The sequence below is a fragment of the Gopherus evgoodei genome, chromosome 9, assembly GCF_007399415.2.
Source record: "Gopherus evgoodei ecotype Sinaloan lineage chromosome 9, rGopEvg1_v1.p, whole genome shotgun sequence".
In the NCBI taxonomy this organism is placed as follows: Eukaryota; Metazoa; Chordata; order Testudines; family Testudinidae; genus Gopherus; species Gopherus evgoodei.
In genome coordinates, this window is record NC_044330.1 from 28672958 (window position 1) to 28696825 (window position 23868).

The 23868-nt window shown below is 45.6% G+C and overlaps 1 long non-coding RNA gene across 2 annotated transcripts in view; it reads left to right on the forward strand.

The window, feature by feature from the left end:
• The first annotated feature begins 6153 nt into the window (after positions 1 to 6153).
• LOC115657500 overlaps positions 6154 to 23868 on the forward strand; it is a 63817-nt gene continuing 46102 nt past the window's right edge. Inside the window, exon 1 of one of the 2 annotated variants that reach the window (XR_004001987.1) lies at positions 6154 to 6235. This is a non-coding gene — a long non-coding RNA (uncharacterized LOC115657500). Of the gene's footprint in view, positions 6236 to 16107; positions 16196 to 23868 lie in introns of those variants that run through there. The other variant, XR_004001986.1, reaches the window with a different exon arrangement.

Below are 23868 nucleotides of genomic sequence, written 5' to 3' on the forward strand. Positions count from 1 at the left end.
CAGGTGGAGCTCTCTCTTCATCTATTCATATGTGCTTTAACGTCAGTACTCTTATAAATTCTACTGTTGTAATTACTCTGTCAGCACCTGCTACTGCTGCTCCATGTACTGTATCTTGCCAATCTGATATAATTCCACAGCACTAAAACTTGTGGGGGAGAAAATTGATCCAGAACCGCTTCACCTTTCCCTTCCCTTCTAGTAACTATTGTGCAATCTTCTTGCTTTTTATATATATTTTTAACTTTCAACAAGGGTTAGAGGGAATCCAATGACAATTTCTCTTGTTTTTTTCTAAGCATGGTTTTATTTTTGTGGCAACACAAGGATCAAAAGTCCCTTGCCAAATCTGAAGAGAAATTGTCTACTTTCAGTGGAGCATGAAGCAGGTATTATCAAGAAGATTTTGACGGGTTTGTGGGTAAGGCACAGAATTGAAAGTCAGGATATCTGGCCCAAATCTCAGTTGGTGTAAGTCAGCATAGCTCCACTGAAGTCATCTTACACCAGCTGAGAACCAGCTCCTGGTCAGCCCTGCCACAGACTTCCTGTGTGACCTTGGTAAAGTCACCTTAACTCTTCTGTACCTCAGTTTCCCCATCTGTAAAATGAGATAACTATATCATAAGAGTGCTCTGAGGTTTAACATTTGGAAAATGCTTTCATATATGAAATGCTGAGTGTTGATCACAGCCATAAAATCAGTCTGTGCATGATACTTAGCTTTCCCTCCTTCCCTCTCAGCCTGAGACTTATTTACATCCCTATGTAAACAGGATGAATATAAAGTAACTGGATGTTTGTTTCTCTCACTCCTCCACCCTTCATGTGTTACTGGGGCCCTGATTCTGTAACTCCTCAGTGGGGCTTTATGTGGTCATAATAGTCAGCTCATGTTCTGTCAATGGCAGGATCAGAGCCTTAGACTGGACACCCTGCAGAGCAAGGACTGTGACTCCATCTGTTTGTGGCAACTCAGAGTTTCATCCCCTAGGTTCTGTTGCTGGGGATGTTACTAACTCATTTTAAATCACTGGTTACTTCAGGCACTCATGTGTAAGAATGTTTAACCAAAGCCAGGCCTGATCTTTCAGAGATGCTGAGTACCTAAAAATCTAACTGAATCTCAGTTCCTCTGAAAATCAGGCCACTTGTGTAGGTGTCTCCTTATGGGTTTAGGTAAGTAACTTTAGGCACCTACATTAGAAAATGTTACCCTTAAAGTCAGTGCACCTAAAACTATCTTCAAAATGAGTATAATCTCTATTTCCTGCTACGGTCAGGGAGAGTAGGCATCACTAGGCTCTACGCTCTGAGAGAGAGAAGCAAAAGCCAGGAATCCCGTTGGGGAAAGAAACTGTCAGATTCCAACACAGGATAAACCCTCAACCTCCCTCTGCTTCAGAGGGTATGTCTATACTATGGGATTATTCCGATTTTACAGAATCCGGTTTTTTAAAACAGATTGTATAAAGTCGAGTGCATGCGGCCACACTAAGCACATTAATTCAGCCGTGTGCATCCATGTACCGAGGCTAGCATCAATTTTCGGAGCGTTGCACTGTGGGTAGCTATCCCATAGTTCCTGCAGTCTCCCCCGCCCATTGTCTGGGTTGAGATCCCAATGCATGATGGGGCAAAAACAGTGTTGCAGGTGATTCTGGGTAAATGTCGTCACTCAATCCTTCCTCCGTGAAAGCAACAGCAGACAATCATTTTGCACCCTTTCTCCCTGGACTGCCCTGGCAGATGCCATAGCCTGGCAACCATGGAGCCTGTTTAGCCTTTTTTCACTGTCCCTGTATGTGTACTGGATGCTGCTGACAGACGTGGTACTGCAGTGCTACACAGCAGCATTCATTTGCCTTTGCAAGGTAGCAGAGGCGGTTACCAGCCCTATTGCACCATCTGCTGCTTTGGAAATTGGCGATGACAGTTACCAGTCCTATTGTACCGTCTGCTGCTGTCATGGGTGCTCCTGGCTGGCCTCACTGAGGTCGGCCGGGGGCGCATGGACAAAAATGGGAATGACTTCCTAAGTCATTCCCTTCTTTATGTTTTGTCTAAAAATAGAGTCAGTCCTGCCTAGAATATGGGGCAAGTCTACTAGAGAGCCAGAGAGCACAGCCACTCCCAGTCAGAACCCCAGATATCCCGCAGAAATGATGAGCTGCATGCCATTCTAGGGGGTGCTCCTGCAACAACCTCACCCATTGCTTCCCTCCTCCCACACTCCTCCTGGGCAACTGTGGCAGTTATCCCCCCATTTGTGTGATGAAGTAATAAAGAATGCAGGAATAAGAAACAATGACTTTTTAGTGAGATAAAATGAGGGGAAGGCAGCATCCAACTGCTATAATATTCCAGGCAGGACAGAATCTCCATTACTCATTAAAGGGTGGAGGGAGAGGAGCTCAGCCTCCAGCTGCTATAATAAGGACAGTTACCAGCCCTATTGTACCGTCTGCCAGGACTGAATCTCCAGGAGACAAAGCTTAAAGAAGGGAATGACTGGGAGTCATTCCCATTTTTGCCCAGGTGCCCCTGGTTGACCTCACTGAGGCCAGCCAGGAGCACTCGTGGGATGATGATGAGGGCTATCAGTCATATTGCACTGTCTGCCATCAGGAAGGGGAGTTCACAGACTATCAGAGTTAGAAGGGACCTTAGGAGATCAGTTAGTCTAACTCCCTGCTCAAAGCAGGGCTAATCCCCAGGCAGATTTTTATCCCTGTTCCCTAAATGGCCCCCTTAAGGATTGAACTCATAACCCTGGGTTTAGCAGGCCAATGCTCAAACCACTGAGCTATCCCTCTCCCCACAAGGGGATGCTGCTGTTTAGCGCTGCAGCACCCTGTTTGCCAGCAGCATCCAGTAGACATATGGTGACATTGAAAAGAGGCGAGAAACAATTTTTTCCCCTTTTCTTTGACGGAGGGAGGGAGGTAAATTAACGACATATACCCTGAACCACTGACGACAATGTTTTTGACCCTTCAGTCATTGGGAGCTCAGCCAAGAATGCAAATGCTTTTTGGAGACTCCAGGAACTGTGGGATAGCTTGAGTCCTCAGTCCCCCCTACCTCCATGATCATCCATTTGATTCTTTGGCTTTCCGTTACACTTGTCACACAGCATTGTGTTGAGTCCCTGCTGTGGCCTCTGACTATCATAGCCTGGAGACTTTTTCAAATTTTGGCATTTCGTCTTCTGGAACAGAGCTCTGATAGAACAGATTTGTCTCCCCATACAGTGATCAGATCCAGTATCTCCTGTACAGTCCATGCTGGAGCTCTTTTTGGATTTGGGACTGCATGGCCACCCGTGCTGATCAGCGCTCCACACTGGGCAAACAGGAAATGAAATTCAAAAGTTTGCAGGGCTTTTCCTGTCTACCTGGCCACTGCATTCGAGTTCAGATGGTTGTCCAGAGCGCTCACAATGGTGCACTGTGGGATAGCTCCCGGAGGCCAATACCATCAAATTGTGGCCACACTAACCCTAATTTGAAATGGCAATACTGATTTGAGCGCTACTCCCCTCATCGGGGAGGAGTACAGATATTGATATTATAAGTCCTTTATATCAAATAAAAGGGCTTTGTTATGTGGATGGGTGCAGGGTTAATTCGGTTTAACGCTGCTAAATTCGGTACAAATGCGTAGTGTAGACCAGGAGACTGAGGAGCCCCCACAGCTGGAAGCAGAGAGGAGGGATACCTCCTCACAGCAGGAAAAAGAAATCTTGTCTGTTAGAGAACCTAGGTTTGATGTGCAGTGGGGAGTGAGAGAGAGACACACACACAGACTCCCTCAATAGCTGAGAATGAAGAGCTCTTCCTCCCCCCTCCAATGTGGGATATCTCTTGTTTCCAGTACTTGGGATGTGGGAAGATGTGAATGGAAATTCCCTTAGCATTCAAACCTGGAGAACAGGCGAGAGGGTGAATAACTCTCTTCTCTCCTCCCAGCAGCCAGGACAGCTCCATATGCAAGGAAACAATGTAGCTTGACAGCAGTGATGAGGGTGTGGGTTTATAATAGGCCTTGCTTTGCTCAGCTGAAAGGTAGGACTAGGAGGTGGAGAATAGCAAACACTTTGTCTTAGCAGGACTCCAAAAGGAATTCCAGTGAGCTTTCACTCCCATTTCCTCGGGTCCCCCACCCAAGGCAGGTGACGGGTCCATGGCTCCCCACAGCTGCCTGGGTAGCTCTTACCATGGCCCAGCTGTGGCTCTCCAGCCTCATCCCCAGGCCAAGCCGGAAGCCAGAGCTCAGTCAGGGTAAGAGCCATGTGAGCAGCTGGGGGAGCCGCAGACCCTCCACCTGCCCTGGGTGGAGGGCTTGAAGGGGACATGGGCCAGGGGCTTCTCTCATCCCCTCCATCCCCCAGCAGGAGGAGGAGCCTGAACTCCCCAGCCAGGCTCCAGCTTCTGGCTTGGCCAAGGGGTGGGGCCTTGGAGGGAAGAGGAGGAGGAAGGGCTGGGACAGGGCCATGGAGGGAAGAATCCATCGTCCTGCCCCTGCTCCTTACTTGTTTTGTAAAGTGACATCTAGAAAATTTAGACTTGAAATTAGATGAAGGTTTCTAACCATTAGAGAAGTGAAGTTCTGGAACAACCTTCCAAGCGGAGTAGTGGGGGCAAAAGACGTATCTGGCTTCAAGACTAAGCTTGATAAGTTTGTGGAAGGGATGGTGTGATGGGATAGCTAATTTTGGCAATTAATTTGGCAATTGATCTTTGATTATCAGCAGGTAAGTATGCCTAGTGGTCTGTGATGGGATGTTAGATGGGGTGGGATCTGAATTACTACAGAGAATTCTTTCCTGGGTGCTGGCTGGTGAGTCTTGCTGGCATGCTTAGGGTTCAACTGATCGCCATATCTGGGGTCGGGAAGGAATTTTCCTCCAGGGCAGATTGGCAGAGTCCCTGGAGGTTTTTTGCCTTCCTCTGCAGCATGGGGCATGGGTCACTTGCTGGAAGATTCTCTGCAGCTTCAGGTCTTCAAACCACAATGTGAAGACTTCAGTAACTCAGACATAGGTTAGGGGTTTGTTACAGGAGTGGGTGGGTGTGATTCTGTAGCCTGCATTGTGTAGGAGGTCAGACTAGATGATCATAATGGTCCCTTCTGACCTTAAAGTCTATGAGTCTATCATGCACACAGGCCTCTGTTCAGCAAGGCTCTTAAACACGTCCCTGACTTTAAACATGTAACCTAGTCCCATTGACTTCAATGGGAGAGGTCATGTTCTTAAATTAGGCATGTATTTAAGTAATTTGCTGAATTGGGGCTATATGTGGTGCTATATAATCATGAAAACATCTTTACATTAGTTTCATTTTTTTAAAAAAGAAAACTTGGAAGCATGAAAGTCAACGGTATTGTACACTTTACATGAAATACTGGGCAGGTGGTTATATTTGCCAACAAGTAAGATAACTCAACCCCTTTTCTCTTCCAATGTTCAATAATTAAACAATTAGAAGCCATGGGCAGTGAATTGCTAAGCGATTATTTCACAATACCAGGTGCCTTCAGCCACCCAAGAAGTACAAAATCTCTAGGAATGTACTGACCAGTGCTTGTTTTGCCTTATTACCATTATATGGGTTAAACATGGAAATGCAAGAAGATTATTTTGATACATTTTGTAGAAATGATCTCTTTCCCCCAAGAATAAATGTTGAAAGCAGAATAGATTCCAAGGCCAGAAGGGGCCATTGTGATCATCTAGTCTGACCTCCTGTATAACACGGGCCATAGAACTTTGCTCAAATAATTCCTAGGGCAGATCTTTTAGAAAAACATCCAATCTTAATTTTAAAAACTGTCAGTGATGAATAATCCACCATGACCCCTTGATAAATTGTTCCAGTGGTTAATTACTTTAACTATTAAAGGTTTATGCCCTATTCCCAATCTGAATTTGTCTAACTTCCACTTCCAGCCAGTGGATCATATTATGCTTTTCTCTAGTAGGTTGAAGAGCCCATTATTAAATATTTGTGCCCCATGTAGCTACTCACAGATTGTAATCAAGTTACTCTTCTCTTTGTTAATCCAAATAGATAGATTCAAAGAGCTCAATTGCTTCAAGGCGTGTTTTCTAATTCTTTAATAATTCTTGTGACTCTTCTCTGTTTCCAGTTATCAACATCTGTCCTGAATTGTGGGCACCAGAATTGGACACCGTGTAGCAGAAGCAGTTGTACCAATGCAAACTATAAAGGTAAAATAACCTCTCTACTCCTAGAAAACAGTAGAGAAAGAGGATGCTTTCAAAATGTTATTTTTTCCAATTGCTGTATTAACTGTGTTCTGTGGATTAGCTTTGTAGTGTGTTCAGTATTCTGAATGTGGGACCCACTCCTGCAACTGGTTCTGTGCTGGCACAGAGGTCTTCTCCACTTGGGTCCAGTTGTGGGATCAGAGCTTTGATTCTGGTTTAATTAAGGGCTGAGTAAGGACTCCAGGATTCAACCTGTAATGAATATGAGCAAACACTGAAGAAATTAAATACTTCAGACAAGTGAAAATTAACAGTTCTGTAGTCACAGATGTAATCCTATGTGGAAAGCTGCCTCTGTGCTTATAAGATAAGCGTTGTCAGCAGCTGAGAGACCCGAGAGAAAGATCATTCATATTAGTGAAGTGTGTATGTATTTTTGCTACCTTTTTCTCAGCTGTTCATCTTTTTAATACTCCTGACCTCCAAATTGAGAACCCGTACCCTAAATGCTATCATAGTAACAAATGATATGTGACTTGGACCTGAGTCCAATCACCTCACTACTGCTAGATGGTCAGACCCCTTCAGATGTGGCATAACTAACTCATAAATATACCAACAGTATGAGGATAAAAAATCAAAGCTTAGGGCCAGACTGATCCATACAGCCCCTGAGGAAAGAGTATTCTCAGGCACATCACACATAGAAATGAAGAATTATGGTACCAGAGCCAGAAGAATGAATGATTCTTATCTCCCTTGCATCCACATTCCTAAATTTCCTAAATACCTGATTTCTCTCTCCCTAGCCCTTTCTCAGGTTACCCAAATGGTGTCTAGCCATAACAAAGAGTAGGAAAAGTAGCTGGAAAATATGGGGCCTGATTCTCCACAGCTTTACTCCAGTCATACATCAGTGTAACATCATTGTTTTCAGTGGAATCACATTTTGTGTAAAACTAATGGAAACAGAGTGGAGAATCTGGCCCATCCTGTAAGTATAAGCAAACCAAAGCCATTAACAAAGAAGAAAATGATTAACAGATTGCTATTGATCGCCCTGATATCTCTGGAATAAGATATTCACTTTTCTATCAAATGAGAGGGAGGAGATAGATAAAAGTAAGTCATGCCAGTGGGCAGAGGGAGAGAGATCAGCTGGATCAGCTTAGCATCAGGTGCCCATGAAAAGCAATCAAACTAGGGAAAGCAAGGGCAAGATCACCGATGATAAAATCATTATATACTGTACCAAGTACATTTATGAGAGAGAGCTACAGTATCCAGAAGTGAGATCATATACTTATCTCAAAACTGCAGGGAGAAAAACATATATTCATGTGATCCCTAGTTGTCCACTCCCACTTGGAGATGACAAATAAACTTTAAGGGTAGTTCATAGCTCTCCTCCTTAGCAGTGTCCTTGACTCTGTAATATAGATAGTTGACTGACTAGAGATAACATGCAGAAAAGAGATAAAGTGCTAAAGAGAAGGAGGCAGATCTGCAAAGGTGTGTGGTTGCACACACTCAGGAAAATTCTAAAAGAGGCATGGACAAATTAATGCTGCTGAATCAGCATTAACTTCATTATTTTTCTCTCCAACACATCTGACCCACATACTTTAGGGGGATTTCCAAAGGCACCAACTCATGAAGACCTTGGTTCCATATCTCTGAAGAGTCTGGATGAGGGTCACAGTGGGTAAAGAGCCTGTGCGGAAGCAGAGCACCTCTGCTGATCTTGGGGACCTGCTGACTTTTTGGGGGAACAGATGCTCCTGCTATTTCTGGGGACAGGTGAAAGACAAGTCCTGTTTCCTCCCTGCATTACCCCTAAAGGAATTATGCTTGGGAAGAATGCATACAAAACCTCACAGAGGGTCTGATTCTGTATCCATTGGGGTCAGTTGTAAAGCTCTTATTGACTTAAATGATGCAGGTTCAGGCCTGGAGTTCTAATCCAATATTTGGGTAACTCTCACAGAAGGGACAGTATGACCTATTTGTTTATATAATCTTAGACATGATGCTTTCCCTAGTTTGCTTTGGTTTGCTTACCTCCTTCAGAGGTAAGATTCAGTGAAAGAACTTTGACTACACGTTCTTCCATTTCTGTACCCACTGTGCCTATTAAAACATGTAACAGAACAACCAGCTCTTCAGGGTAAGGCCAGTATGTAAGGCCAGTACATATTCCTGTGCATATTTGGTGCATGGCGAGCATTTCCACAATACAAATCTAATATTCACACAGGGTTCCTACCAAGAACAGCCTCACCATACAATAAACATGCACTCTTACGTCAAACCTGCTACTCACTGCCAAGGAGTAAACTGTAGCTTGTATATGTGGCCCCTAGGACTGCTCGGTACTGATAAGTTCAAAGCCAGGCCTGGCTGTCTCCCATAAAATCATTGGCCCAATCCCACTGAAATCAAAAGGAATCTTGCCATTGACTTTAGTGGACATTAGACTGGACCCTTTAAGGGTTTCTGGAGCCTCTCAAATCCTCTTGTACCATCCAGGCCACCACAAAGCTTTTAAGGTGAAAACACAATGAATATCTATTCTTAGAAACTACTCCTGTGAGCAACAGCCATGTCAATACGTTGCCACAGCAACATCTTCAGATTTTCCAAATGTGCACATCAATACATATTCATTTCTACAATTTGATTATGAAAGCAGCAACACTGCTCTCTAGGGAATGAAAAAAGAAACTTCCAGGGACATAATAAGGAAGTATTTCATGAGTAATCTCCTCTCTCTCCTAAGCATAATTAATTGTATCCTGGAAACAGACTCAGTAACAAAACTAAATAAATGTACACAGATCTTTGAATGGAGAAAACCTACGTGACTGGCAAAAGTCTTAAAAGAAGGTGCCCTAAGTTAGTGATCCAGGAGATTTCACAGTCTTAAATAATGTCACCTTCTACCAATGGCAGAAGAGTATATGGGACAGAATCAGGGCTAAACTTTCAGTGCACATTTGCATATGCCCTATCACAGTTATGCACTCCATTGTTGATCAACCCCTGCATATGACAAGCTCATCCTGCTGGAAGACTTTAATACTAGGGTTGGTAGAGACAGATTGAGGGATGTGATCATTCCCCTCTATTCAACATTGGTGAGGCCTCATCTGGAGTACTGTGTCCAGTTTTGGGCCCCACACTACAAGAAGGATGTGGAAAAATCGGAGAGAGTCCAGTGGAGGGCAACAAAAATGATTAGGGGGCTGGAGCACATGACTTATGAGGAGAGGTTGAGGGAGTTGGGATTGTTTAGTCTGCAGAAGAGAAGAAGGAGAGGGGATTTGATAGCTGCTTTCAACTACCTGAAAAGGGGTTCCAAAGAGGATGGATCTAGACTGTTCTCAGAGATACCTGATGACAGAACAAGGAGCAATGGTCTCAAGTTGCAGTGGGGGAGGTCTAGGTTGGATATTAGGAAACACTATTTCACTAGGAGGGTGGTGAAGCACTGGAATGGGTTACCTAGGGAGGTGGTGGAATCTCCTTCCTTAGAGGTTTTTAAGGTCAGCGTTGACAAAGCCCTGGCTGGGGCTGGGATGATTTAGTTGGGAATTGGTCCTGCTTTGAGCAGGGGGTTGGACTAGATGACCTCCTGAGGTCCCTTCCAACCCTGATATTCTATGATTCTATGACAGCAGTGGCTGGAGAGATGTGATTGGACAACATGGAGTGGGAAGGATGAACAACAGTGGACTCCTTTTCTTGGGTACATGCTCTGCTCATCACTAACACCATCTTTAGCAGGACCGGCTCGAGACCAGCAAATCAAGCACATACTTGGGATGGCATAATTCTCAGGGCGGCATTCTGGTGAGGTGTGGGAGGGGTTGGCTTCGGCAGTGGCACTCTCAGAGGGTTTTTTTTTTCCCCCTCAGCCGTTGTGCTCTCTGAGGTTTTTTTTCTTACTTCGGCAGTTGTGCTCTCAGAGGGCTTTTTGTTTTTTTGTTTTTGCTTGGGATGGCAAAAAACCTAGAGCCTGATCTTTAGGCAAAATGATAAATATAAAATGACATGGATGCACCCATGGTCCAAAAAATGGCACCTGATCAACTATATTATCATCCGCCAACGAGACATCTGTGATGTCAGAATTACCAGAGCCATGCGTGGTGCAGAGTGTTGGACAGCCCACAGGTTGGTAAGAGCAGTGCTCAACCTACATATAGTCCCTTCACAGCGCAAGTGCCCCAAACTCAGTAGAACAGCATTCAACATAGCAAAGCTCAAGCATACCAACTATCAGGTGCAGTTTCAGCAGTCACTTGATGATAAGCTGTTTTCATGCCCGCCTGTCACTGGCAACCCAACAGAAAAATGGAAGCAGATTATTGACACAGCTAAATCAGTGCTGAGGCCAAAGAAAAGGGTGGACCAGGATTGGTTCCATGAGAACAACAAGGACATTTCCAAACTCCTAAGTGACAAGCAGAAAGCATTTGCTAAATGGCAGAATGAACTCACTTCCATCTCAAAGAAAGATAGGTTTAAGTACCTTGTGATAGGGTGCTTGGCAAAGGGTTGCTGATTCAGGCCTCTGTCATGGCAGCTCCCATTTAGGGAAATAAATTAGAGCTGGCTGGGGATAACCTGGACCTAACTGGGGATGCAGAGACAGCTGCTGCCTAATTAGCTGGGGCTGTATAAACGCCTCAGGGGAAAGAAACCAAGGGGGGAGCAGAAAGAAAGTGAAATGGTAGGGATGGGAAACAGGGAGGTAGCTCCCAGCCTGCAGACAGTGAATGGCCAACTGCACATGTTGAAATGGAGGTGGAAACAAGCCTTTGAATAAACTGCACCAGTGGTTACGAACCTCAGGGTCTTAGAGTGACTTTGTGGACCTAGCAGAGGTAGGAGCCAAGGCGGCCCTGCCATGCTTTGCTACATGTGGGTCTTGTCCAGGATCCAAAGCAAGTGTTTGGCAGCCTGTAGATGGAGGAGACCCTGCAATGGTTGGTCAAGCAGCAGGAAGAGATGTGGAAGGTAGTGTAGAGTTTTCAGCAAGCCCACCAGCTGGAGAGACAGGCCTTACTCACCTGGCAGGCAGAACAGCAGAAAAGCCTGCAGGATTTCATTTGGGAGCAGGCTGGCATCCAACAGCAGCTCCTCAGAAAGTGGTGAGTCCCACGGAGGGGATGGCATTCGGGTGCCAGGCTTAGGACTGTGTAAAATGGGCCCAACAGATGACTGTGACACTTTCCTAGGCACATTTGAGCAACTAGCTGAGGGGGCTGGATGGGACAGGGAAAATTGAGCCCTGCGGCTGGCTCCCTACCTAGCTGGTGAAACCCAAGCAGCCTACATGGCCTTAGATGAAGAGCAGGCCAGGAATTATGAAGTGATAAAGGCAGTCATGCTGGATCGGGTGGGGCTGTCCGTGGAGAAGTATCGTCAGAAGTTCTGGTAAGTGGATAGAGGGGTTGCAGCCCCGGGCATTCACCCCAAAGCTAATAGACTGGGCCACCCGCTGGCTGAGGCCGGACACACAGACAGTGGGAGAGATCATGGATGTGCTAGTCCTAGAGCAGTTTTTACAGGGCCTCCTTGAGAACATAAAGGTGTGGGTGAGGAGGCACAAACCAAATACAGTTGAGGCGGCTGTAATGCTTACGGAGGAGTACACGGAGGCAGATTTCCACAGGAAGGAGGGACAGCCGAGCAAGGAAGAGAAGACTGGGAGAAGGTTGAAGGAACCCCCACCCAGGAAGGGCCTGGAGAACCAATGGGAGGATATCCAAGGGGTTCCCATGGGGTCCAGACCGGTTGTGTGCTGGTAGTGCGGACGACTGGGACACAAGAAGAGGCACTGCCCACACATGGATTGTGGGTGGGCAGAGTTTTGTGGTTGCTGGAGGGCAGGGGTAGGGGTGGAAGCTGTCCACCATTCCAGTATTGGTGGGGAGGAAACACCAGCAAGACTGGTTGTACTGCTTTCTAGTACAAAGGAAGTTGGTGCGGCTGCACAGGTGGATTCCCGGTGCAAAGATGGACATAGAATGCATCCATGGGGATAGGAGTCAATACCCTATGGCCCAGATGCCCTTCAAGCTTCAGGGCAGGTTTAAGTGGCAATGGGTTGAGGTAGTAAAGGGCCTGCCTTATCCAGTGGTGGTGGGTATGGACTGGGACCTCTTCCTAGGAGGGAAGGTGGGCAAAGGGAGAAAGCCCAAGATAAGAAAAAGGGAGATTCCATGAGGATGGGGGTAGAGAACCCTGAGTAGAGAAGCCCTAGACAACAGAGCCCAAGAAGGGAGAGGGAAGTTTTGGGTGAGATGTCCACCCCAGGGTCCTTGACCGGAGTGCAAGGCCCAGTGGAGGCCCTTATTAGTGGACCTCCAGAGGAAAAGACCCAGGCCCCGTTGGAAGAACTTGGGGACAGGAGGCCCTGAGTGTCCAGGAGAGGGCCGGAACCAACCCTGAACCCCTGAAGGAAAGTAAGGGAGGAAAAACAGGGAAACACTCAAGAGGCTGTGAATGATGCAAGCACCTGTGGGTTGCAGTGGGGCTGTACACCCACCACACAATGTTGTTTCTGTGGGTGGGGAATTAAGGAACCCCACACGGCAAACAGTGGGACTGATCTGAAAGAGGGGAAAAGACTCGCCCGTAGAGTCCTTCCCCCCACCCCACGGTAGAGGAAGGAGAGGATGCGGAGGGGCAAACCTGGTGGTTGGAGAAGGTGGGGAAGGTGTGTGACAGGGTGCTGGGCAAAGAGTTGCTTATTCAGGCCTCTGTCATGCCAGCCCCCATTTAGGGGAATAAATGAGAGCTGGCTGGAGAGAACCTGGACCTAACTGGGGAAGCAGAGACAGCTGCTGCCTAATTAGCCTGAGGCTGTATAAAAGCATTAGGGGAAGGAAACCAAGGGGAGGCGGAGCAGAAAGAAAGGGAAAAGGTAGGGAGTGGAAGCAGGGAGGCTGCTCTCTTCTCCCTCCTGCAGATGGTGAAGCACCAACTGTACATGATGAAACGGTGGTGGGAACAAGCCTCTGAATAAACTGCACCAGTGGTAACTAACTGCAGGGTCTCAGAGTGACTTTGTGGACCTAGCAGAGGCAGGAGTTACGTACCTACAGAGAAAGTCTGAGTCTGAACTAAGGGTATGTCTACACTATCAAATTAGGTTGATTTTATAGAAGTTGATATTTAGAAATTGATTAAATACAGTCAATTGTGTATGTCCACACTAAGAGCATTAAGTTGGCGGAGTGTGTCCTCACTACCATGCTTAGCATCAACTTACGGAGCGGTGCACTCTCGGTAGCTATCCCACAGTTCCCGCAGTCTCCGCCACCCATTGGAATTCTGGGTTAAATTCCCAATGCCTGATAGGACAAAAAATATTGTCATGGGTGGTTTGGGGTACATTTCATCAGTCATCTCTCCCCCCATGAAAGCAGTGGCAGACAATTGTTTTGAGCCAGACACCAGGGTGATTAGAAGAGCGCAACAAGGCGCACTGCACATCTGATAGGCTTTGAAAACCAGTTTCATGACTGGCCAGGCTTCGGTGTGATAATTGTGTGTGTTTCTCTGTGATGCAAACCCACCCCCTTTGTTGATTTTAATTCCCTGTAAGCCAGTCACCCTCCCCCCTTCGAAATAAAGTGACTATTATTTTGAAACCATGCATTCTTTCTTCATTAATTTAAAAAATGAGATAACGGTCAAGGTAGCCCAGGTGGGAGGAGGGAAGGGGGAGGAGGGAAGGACAAGGCTACATTGCTTATTGTAGCCACATTAAAAACCAAACTGTTTGAACAACAGCCTTCTGTTGCTTGGGCCATCCTCTGGAGTGGAGTGGCTGACCAAAGCTTTTGATATGGTCATCAGAGAGGGTCTATGGGCTATTCTGCATAAACTGGGTTGCTCAAGGAGGTTCATACAAATCATCCGTCTGTCATGACCACATGACAGAGCAAGTGCTCACCAACGGTGACTTTTCTGATGCATTCGAAATCTTAAATGGAGTGAAGCAAGGCAGCGTACTTGCTCCAGTGCTGTTCAACTTGTTCTTTGCCTATGGCCTCAGCCATGCCACAAGGGACTTTGATCAGGGGATATACATCTGCTACCGACTTTTTGGATCCCTCTTTGATCTTCAAAGATTCAGTGCTAAGACCAAGACACTGGAGAGACTTCTCGTCAAGGCACTTTTCAGAGATGACTGCACCTTGATGGCCCATAGACATGACAACCATCAGGTCATCGTTGATAGATTTTACTGAAGCATCCCAGCTCTTTGGCCTCACCCTCAGTCTCAGAAAGACAGGTCTGGTTCCAACCAGCACCTCTTTCCAACACCCCAGTGCCAGCCCGGGGCAAAGACACAGCAAGAGCACCTTTTTTTTTTTAAGCCAGACAACATTCACAGCACAGCTACACTCCTCTCCAAACTCCTTCTGAGCAGTGCCCTCTGCCTGGGGAAGGTGCCAGGGAGCAATCTGGAGGTGGGAAGATTTGTGAGTGTTGTGATGTGGGGAATTGGTTGACTTATTAGCTACTCCTAAACTTTTCCTGTACCAGATTCTATTTTCTTGCTTTTAGTAAAGCTCCTCTTTGTTATATTGTTGTACCTTGATGCACCCAAAAACTTATATTGATGTACTTTCTGTTACTGGGTCTTATGGTGCTTGCTCATTTGTAACATTATTTTCCAAAGGACAGGATACCTTGTATCTCAGTCACAGTGAGGAGTCACCTTTGATGGGCATATCAGGTGTTAGAAAAAGAACCCATGACCCAACCCCTGTGAGGAGATAGGGGAAGCCACTCCCAAGTAGCAAGCCCCAGGGGGGAGGCTTGACTCACCCTTTGGGGTGAGGGGCTACAGATCTCTCAGTGCCTTTAATGTATTTATCTTCTCAAACTTCCCTGAGAAGTGGGGAAGTATTACTGTCCCATTTTACAGAAGGTTTACTGAGGCACACAGTGACTTCCCTGAGGACACACAGGAAGTCTCTGGAGGAGCAGAAAATTGAAGCCAGATCTCCCACGTTCCAAGCAAGTGCCCGAACTACTAGAGCACCCTCTTTTATATAGGTTCTTTTACCACATTTATCACGGGACCACCTGAGCACCTTTCAGTAGTGCATTAAATGACATGACTAACATGTGTCACGTGTTTGTTTTCTCATCCTCTCCCTAGAGAGTCATGTGTATGCGCTGTGGAATGTTTAGGTTTTGGAATTTTTTACAAATATGTGTATAATGTTAGAGAAGACAAGGTCAAGAAAATGCACCTCACACTTAGAGTGGAAGATGGTGAGGTCTGTGATGGTCATTAGTCCCTGAGAGAGTTCATTCCACACTCTTGGGCCGGTCCCAAGAGAGCTCCTGCACAGATGAGTTTTATCCTTATTGTAGAAAGTTCCACTATGCCAGAGGAGCCAAATTGTTAATCAGTCTTCGTCCTGGAGCTTCAGTTGATCTCTTAGACATGTTGTGCCCAGATTACTGAGCACGTCAAAGACTGAAACTCTGAACTTGATTTGATAATCTGTAGGGAGCAAGAAAACCGTGTTTCCATGGTAGCCTGGGTTGCTGAGGAGATACAGTGCAGTGTTCTGTACCAGGTGGAGTTGACTAAATGCTGAAGGCTTCATGGTCAGTTGTATTTCATGGCTGCAGTATAGCTCAGATGTGACAAATGCATGAATAACTGGGAGCAGGTTCTCTAGGATGGGACAGAGTCTCCTAACCAGTGGCATAGCCAGGTTCTAACAGCAGGGGGAGCAAGCAAACATAAAAGAGGCACTCCCTTTGGCTCCTCCTCTGGCCACGCCCCCGGCTCCTCCAGCCACGCCGTGCCCCCTCCCACTCTTGGCTGGCTCCTCCGGCCACGCTGCAGCCATGCTGCACCCCCCCTGCCATGCCTCCCTCCCCCCCATGGCTGTACAGGGAGGCTGGCAGAGGACAGAGGTATGAGGGGAGGTGAAGGGGAGGGAAAGGCAGGGGCACGGGGTACATGGGAGGGCTACACGGGGTATGGAGTTTGGGGAGGGGTTACCGGGGATGGGAGTGAGCTGGGGTCCCCAGGGCTCTCTGTGCAGAGGGGGCTGGAGCTGCCCCCGGGACCGGGAGAGCCTGGGAGAAGCTCGCCGCGTGCAGCACCAGCCCAGGCTCAGCACTGGCCCTACCCCTTAGGGGGTGGGGGAAGAAGGCAGCGAGCCCCGCCAGGCGCTGTCTGAGCAAGCTGCAGCCCGACTCGCCCGCTCAGCCCGGGGAGCGCTGCCCTACCCAGGGCTGCTGGCAGAGCCTGGCTGTGGGCAGGTCGCACTGACAGGCCACGGCGGGAGTGGGGAAGCGCTCTCCCCTCCTCGGGGGAGTTTTATTCCAGTGAGCTGCGGGCGGCACCGAGGCTCCTGCTGGGAGTGACCAGCCGCGGGTCTGCCGGGTTTGGCTGCCATGAGCAGCGCAGAGCCGCGGCATCCGCTCCTCCAGCATGCACGGGCTCTGCCGCTGCCTCTGCTTTGTGGCCGTGCTGGCGGGGCTCTCTTGGACCAGCAGGGACTGGTGGCAGTGCCGGCCGGCAGGCGCTGCTTCCATGCCAGCTGCTCTGAGGGGAAGCGGCTGCTTCCACTGAACCCTGCTAGCTACGTTACTGCTCCTAACCAACCAGAGTTGGTGTTAAGTGTTACTCATGGATGCTGCTGTGGCAAATTAAGTGTTCAGTCTGTAACATTATGAATTTTGGATGATTTCATGAAATCGTATCATGAAATTACTGTCATGGAAGGTGTGTGTATGATGTATATGTATATATAATATAGGAATATGTGTGAATCCCCCACGAGTTAACAGAGTTGTCATGTCTCTGCTGGGCCAAAGATGGTGAATGAGCAGCACTAAAATACCTTGGGACAATAGGTTTCCCCAATCTGAGAGAAGACACTTCCTTCTCTTGTCTGAGGAGATGGGGGGTTGGGAGTAATGGAAAACTAGCAAAAGGCAGATAAAAGAAGCAGGTAACTCCAGCAGGAGGAACTGAGGGAGATGGCCATCTTGCACCAGATGAGGGAGGCTATTGCAGGGTCAGTGTTGGCAATGGGGTGGAGGATCCTGCCTGCCTGACAGAACATAGATTTCCCAAGGGAAGGTGAGCTAATGAAGGACACTGTGTTTTGAGATGCTCTGTTTTGCATGATCTGAACTTTCCTGTGCTTTACATGATTAAATATAAAGAACATAGAGGTGTGTATGCATGAGAGAGACTGCTTCACAACTACTGAATGTCCATAGAGGGGTTGAACTGTAAATCAGAAGCTTCACACCTTTGGGGTGGTGTTATGGGAGAGGAGTATTTTGAGTACTGGGGAGTCTGAAGGGTCACTGCTACACCCAGGGGCTAGGCAGCTGGACAGTGGTTCCAACACTGGGGCAGGGATGCCATATGGTAAGTGTCCACCCAAAGTGTGCCTAGTGACCAAAAGATTGGAGCAGTGAATGGACTCCATTCAGGTTCCAGGAGTTTGAGACACCCTTGGGAATCCAGAGCTGAGAGGCTAGGATTCCCCTCCCTGCAGTCTTAGTGTGTGGACAGGCAGAGGAGTTGCTAGTGTCAGTGATAGCTGCTGTGGGAGAGTTTACCATCCATGCATAACCCAGAAGCACGCCTAAGATATGGATTGAAGATACATACTGAATTGACCAAGTGTGGGTGTGTAGCTTCAACCAGAGGAGATTGCACCATGGCTACAAACTCATCAAAATTCTTTCCTCTCTTCACCAGCATCGCCTCTGTCTTGCTTGGGTTAATCTTCAACTAGCTATTCATCCATATTGAATCTCATCCAAGCACCATGCCATGTGGATGGTAGTGGTATGGTCATAGTTAGTGAAGGATGGGTACCGTTGTGTGTCATCTGTATATTGCTGGCACTTGAGTCCATGTCAACTTACCAGTTCACCTAGTGACTGCATGTAGATGTTGACTAGGATCAGAGAGAGAATTGATCCTTGTTGGACTTCACAAGTGAAGGATCTAGTAGTGGAAGTACATCTTCCCATCACTACTTGTGCGTTACCCTGAACCTCTACCATCTTTCTCAGGCTAGACAGCAATATGTTATTGCTTTCTGAGGCTAGATTTGCAAATGCTGCAGAGGTGTCGAGGAGGTTAAGAATGGATGCCTGCCCTCTGCATTGACTGCAGGAGATCATCCATTAGTGGCACTTAGTGGTTTCTGTCCCATGTCCTTGCAATCTCTGCCAGGTGTTTTAGGATATTAGCTTCAAACAGATGAAATTGAAGTGGCCTTTGGATAGCTTATCTGACCTTGCTCAGGAATGGAAGGTTCGATACTAGGCTGTAGTTGGCTAGTACAGATATATCCAGGATGAGTTTCTTCAGTGTTGGTCAGGACTCAGCCATTAAAACAACAACAAAAGAAAATAATAATTCCCCAAAGGTATGCAAGAGACTGGGAATGGAAATAATGCACATGCCTAGAGATAGAACCTACTGTTATTTCAGACTTTCAGACTTACTATGGAGACATTTGTAAATGCAAGAAAAATCCAATTTTGCCGTATTGTCTTACTCTCCAAAGATTTCAGCTTCTCCATTACCCAAGTGATTGTCTGTCTGAAAATGATGCACCAATTGTCTAAACAAAGACAACTAGTCACCCAACAGTCAGCTGCTCAGTTACACATGATTACAAGGTTGTGGAGAATTCTGTCAAGAATACAGAAGTTCATGTGCCGGTGTAAGCTATTGTCATGTGACAGAGCCAAGAGCAGTTGTTAGTTATACTCCCTCTCAGTTTTCAATCTGAATCCATTAACAGTGCAGCAAAGAGGCACGAATATGGAGGGAATAAGTGGCTTTCCATGATAAATACACAGCATTGTCTTAAACTACTGTTGCATGAGAGAAAGAATGAAAGGAAATGTTAATTGCACACAAGAAGAGATTACTCTGAAAGCAACTCCTTGAAGAGTGTGTAAAATATTTCCTGATGGATTATTATAAGCCTGCTTGAAAACAGATGTTTGATTTTAGAGTTACTTGTTTGGCTTATAAAATATGGAGAAGAATCTTACCTCTAATTTAGTACATTAGACTGTCCTGTGCTGATTAATTTAAGAGTCAAATGAGTAGCAAGCCAGAAAACATAAAGACCTGCACTTCTGAAAACTCAAACCTACGCATATTATTGCTTTTAAGGGGGCAATGCCAAGTTGAAGCATGTAGTAAAAAAAAAAATGTCCTTTTATCCTAATAGATTAGTGCTAGGGAAATAATTCTAAACAGTGAATTTACTTTGCTCCATTTTGGCTGTTTGTTTACTTTATACCTCTCTCAGTTTGGATAACAAGAAGAGACTAGTCACTGTGATATTTTGTTTTCAGTGGCATAGCCTGGTTGGTCCTCATTTATGAGATAAGATAAATGAGGTCTTTTACTGGACCAACTTTTGCTGGTGGAGGGGACAAGCTTTCGCACTTCATAGAGCCCTTTGTCAGGTCAAAGAAGGTCTGTGAAGCTGGAAAGCTTGTCTTTTCCACTAACAGAAATTAGTTCAGTAAATGATATTGCCTTATTTACCTTGTTTCTCATTTTTGTGTTGTCAGTTTCATTTTCAGGGTTTCATGCACTGGCACAATACTGTAATGCCCAGCTTGTAGATACTGCAAGGGAATAGTTTTATGTTTATCTAAAACTACCACTTGCAAGTTTTTTGTAAAAGGTTATTTAAAAAAAACAAACATCTAAATTTGAGGTAATTGTTTTAACTTTTGAAGGGAAACCTTTACATAGAAATTCTTGTGCTGTTTAAGATATTACCAAACTATCTTATGATTTGAAAATCTTCTTCCACAATAGCTTTCTCCTTGGAGAAGGCCTCCTAGCAATCACAAGGGCAGCTCAGGGACTTACGGTATATCTTACTTGAAATCCGGTAGCTTCCAGTAATCACCCTTGCCATAAAAAACACCAGGACTTTGAAAACAACAACAAAATGGACTTCTAACAGGTATCATCTAGAATCCTGCCAATATTCACACAGCGCCATGTACTACTACTTCTCTTTGAGGACAATAGCAAAAATCCCATTCAGTAGGAGCAGGATCATAGAATATCAGGGTTGGAAGGAGGTCATGTAGTCTAACCCCCTGCTCAAAGCAGGACCAATCCCCCGACAGATTTTTGCCCCAGATCCTTAAATGGCCCCCTCCAGGATTGAGCTCACAACCCTGGGTTTAGCAGGCCTCTGTGCAAACCACTGAGCTATCCCTCCTTCACAAAGGACAGGGCCCACAAAGTTAAAACTTTATCTAGATTATATGCTGTTAGACTAAGTAGCCTTGTCTTAAATATTTTTGTGCTTTAAGATTCCTCTGTTTTACTAGATAGATAGATAGATAGATAGATAGATAGATAGATAGATAGATAGATAGATAGATAGATAGATAGCACTACATTTTACTTTGTGTTTTTATTTTAAAAGCAAGAATGAAAATTAAGGGCCCAACTTTGTTTGTGCAACTAAAATTCCTGTTGACTCCAATGGAAAGAATGCTGGGTCAAGTTCCAAAACAGTTGTCACAGAGAGAGTGGTGTTTTTTTTGTTTTGTTTTGTTTTTAACGTGCAAGAGTTAGAGTGCAGGCATATTAGCAGGAGATCTTTCTTCTGCTACTTTCTGACTTCTTTGAAAACTAAGCTTCTGACCCAAGGACAGATTTTATAAATACAGCTGAGTTAATTTCAAAGGCACATGGTGCTGAAATGTGTGTGCTAGCAAACTATTACTTTGTATACCTACAGAGTCATTACAGGGTTCTCTTTTAACTCTGTTTTTGATGTGTCATTTTAGCTAATGTGCCTTAATAGCAGTCAGCTCTTGGCTTGATGTAAATATGAACCTTGAAAGTTTTCAATATTGAAAGTAAGGTCCTAATTTTGCAGACTTCACATACGTTAGGGCTGAAGGTCAGATTCAAGCTATAAAACAGGGATTGGCAACCTTTGGCCCGTGGCCCATCAGGGAAATCCGCTGGTGGCCGGGGCCATTTGTTTACCTGCAGCTTCCGCAGGTTCGGCCAATCGCAGCTCCCACTGCCAACAGTTTGCCATTCCAGGACAATGGAGGCTGCAGGAAGCAGCAGCCAGCACATCCTTTAGCCCGCGCCGCTTCCCGCAGCCCCCATTAGTCTGGAACGGCAAACCGTGGCCAGCGGGAGCTGCGATCGGCCAAACCTGTGGCCACTGCCGGTAAACAAGCCATCCCGGCCCGCCAGCAGATTTTCCTGATTGCCAATCCCTGCTATAAAGCACATTCTTCCTACCAAGAGCAAATCCATGGGAATGAAGAAGAGAAAGTTCTCTCCAAACCATAGGGAGCAGCACTGGAGTGGCCTTTGCTTGGTTTGGCCTCTGCCCCCTTAGTAGTCCCCCCTCCTCTTCCTGAGAATGGAAGGATCCAATCTTCTACCCAGTAGCAGATCCCTGTGTCCTACCTCAGCCAGTTCCATGGATGGCTATGCAAGAATCATTTGGAGATCTAGTTTCCCATTCCCTATACAGCCTCTCCGAATTATCACATCCTTCTGCAAAGTGAAAGTTTCTCTGTTGGAGGGGGAAATTTTTGCCTTTAAAATAAGATCTAATCCTACAGTCCCAGGTGAGACGTCAAGAGGACGAATCATGTGAGCAAGGGTTTGCCAGCACAGGCCCTAAATTTGATCAAACTGACTGCTACGTCATAAATTACCTAATCTCTTGGCCTGTGACAGATGTTTTTAGAAACCACAGCTTCAGCTGGTGAGGGAGGGGGACCCCCTTTGAATCCCTCACACACAAAAACTATTACAACAGAACACCCTATCTTCTACTGCAGAATTTTAGTGGGAGATTACTAGAAACATGGAGACTTGCTTTACTTTAGACTTCTTCCTGCCACTTACAGACAGTAACCAGTGATAGTTCTACACTAGAGTGTAGGGTGCGGGAAGAGGTGACTTCATCCCCTGAGTTGTCTACAGAGATTCTTTGTTTGAAAGTACCTATAGGGCATCTTTGAAACATATTTGTGCTAAACATTCACCTGTGTTTTAAGCCCTTCCAAAGGAGATTCTCTCAACCAGTCCATGTCAACCATATACATTCTTCAAGATCAGCTCCCTTTATTATAATAAACTTTCTCTCTGTGTGCTTAAATATATCTTTAAAGTTTACTTTGTATCTTGAAACAGCATGTGGCCATCAGGTGATATAATGCCATGTCTCATGCCAACTACGTGAAAATTTCTCCACCTACCAGACACCAGTGCTGAGAAATGTCAAGAATCTCTCCTAGTGTTTTCCACTGTCCTAGAACCATCAAGTCAAGTAGGCTAAATTAGCAACTGCAAGTTTTGCAAATACTACATTTATACATTATCACTGGCTTCATTTTCTCAGGTTCCTATATCAGCGAGGGCAGCATTGTAACAAAGTCCTTGTGGTACTTCTAATTTTTCAGTGTGGTAAGAATGCTGATAATCTTAAGGACCCCAAAGCACTTTGCAAACTGTGCACATGGATCACTGAATTGCTAGGGTGAAACACAGGAACAGCTTAGGGCAGCAAGTGCAAAGTACCTTTTCTAATAGATACTGCAGGGAATCTTAAATAGGCTGAATATAATCTGAGCAGTACACCAAGGTTTAACATTAGGGCTGGTTGAAATTTTTCTGTTAATGATGCTTTCTCGGAAAAGTAGGGTTTTGACTAAATGAAATTTTCAACAGAAAATGTCTCTACTTTCCTTGGAAAATTTAGACTTTCCAGCAATAGACTGAGAATCCAAAAAAGTTTTTGGTTTTCAGTTTTTCAGAAAAAAGTTGAAATTTTCCTTGGACAATTTTGATTAAAATAACTTTTTGCTGAAACTTTTCCTGGGGGAGGAGGAAGAAACATTTTTCAACCAGGTCCATTGAACATATCTTTACTCTTGTGAAAAGTGTCATGGAATTTTGAATGATCTGAAGAAGTCAGAAATTCAGTTTTATATTTCAGCCAAACACACTCCAGTAACCCAGTGCCCCATAATGCCACAATAGGGCATTGACTCTGTATTGACAAAGCAAAGATTGCAACTGTCTAGTAATAATGGCTTGGGTTTCAGAGGTGCTCGACACCTACAACTTTCATTTAGTTGAAGAGAAGTTGGAATGCTGAGCAACTTTGAAATAGTAGATTATATGGTGCCACCACTATTTCCTGTCACACAGAGATCTTCCTGGGAGGTCTCCCATCCACACCCTAAACCTCTTGAGTTTATACAAGCTAGCAGGATCACTGCACACGGTAGCATGGCAGCCAGTTAATGGGTTCCCGATTCACAGTAAGCGTACACTCTCTATTAGAGACAGTGAAGCATTCATTTTTCTGTTGGGTGGCTATCAGTACCCAGATGGCAGGTAGGGTATGAAAAATGAGTATGTAATTGGTGACATTTTTGGTTTTTAACAACAGCCTACAACAAGATGCAGTAATTCATTCCCTATTCCAGCCTTTGGTTCATTTCTGTCTGTGTTTTGCTTTATAACTAGGTGAAAGAATTAGGTTTTTCAGTGGTTAATCCTTTTACTTTCATCCTAAAAG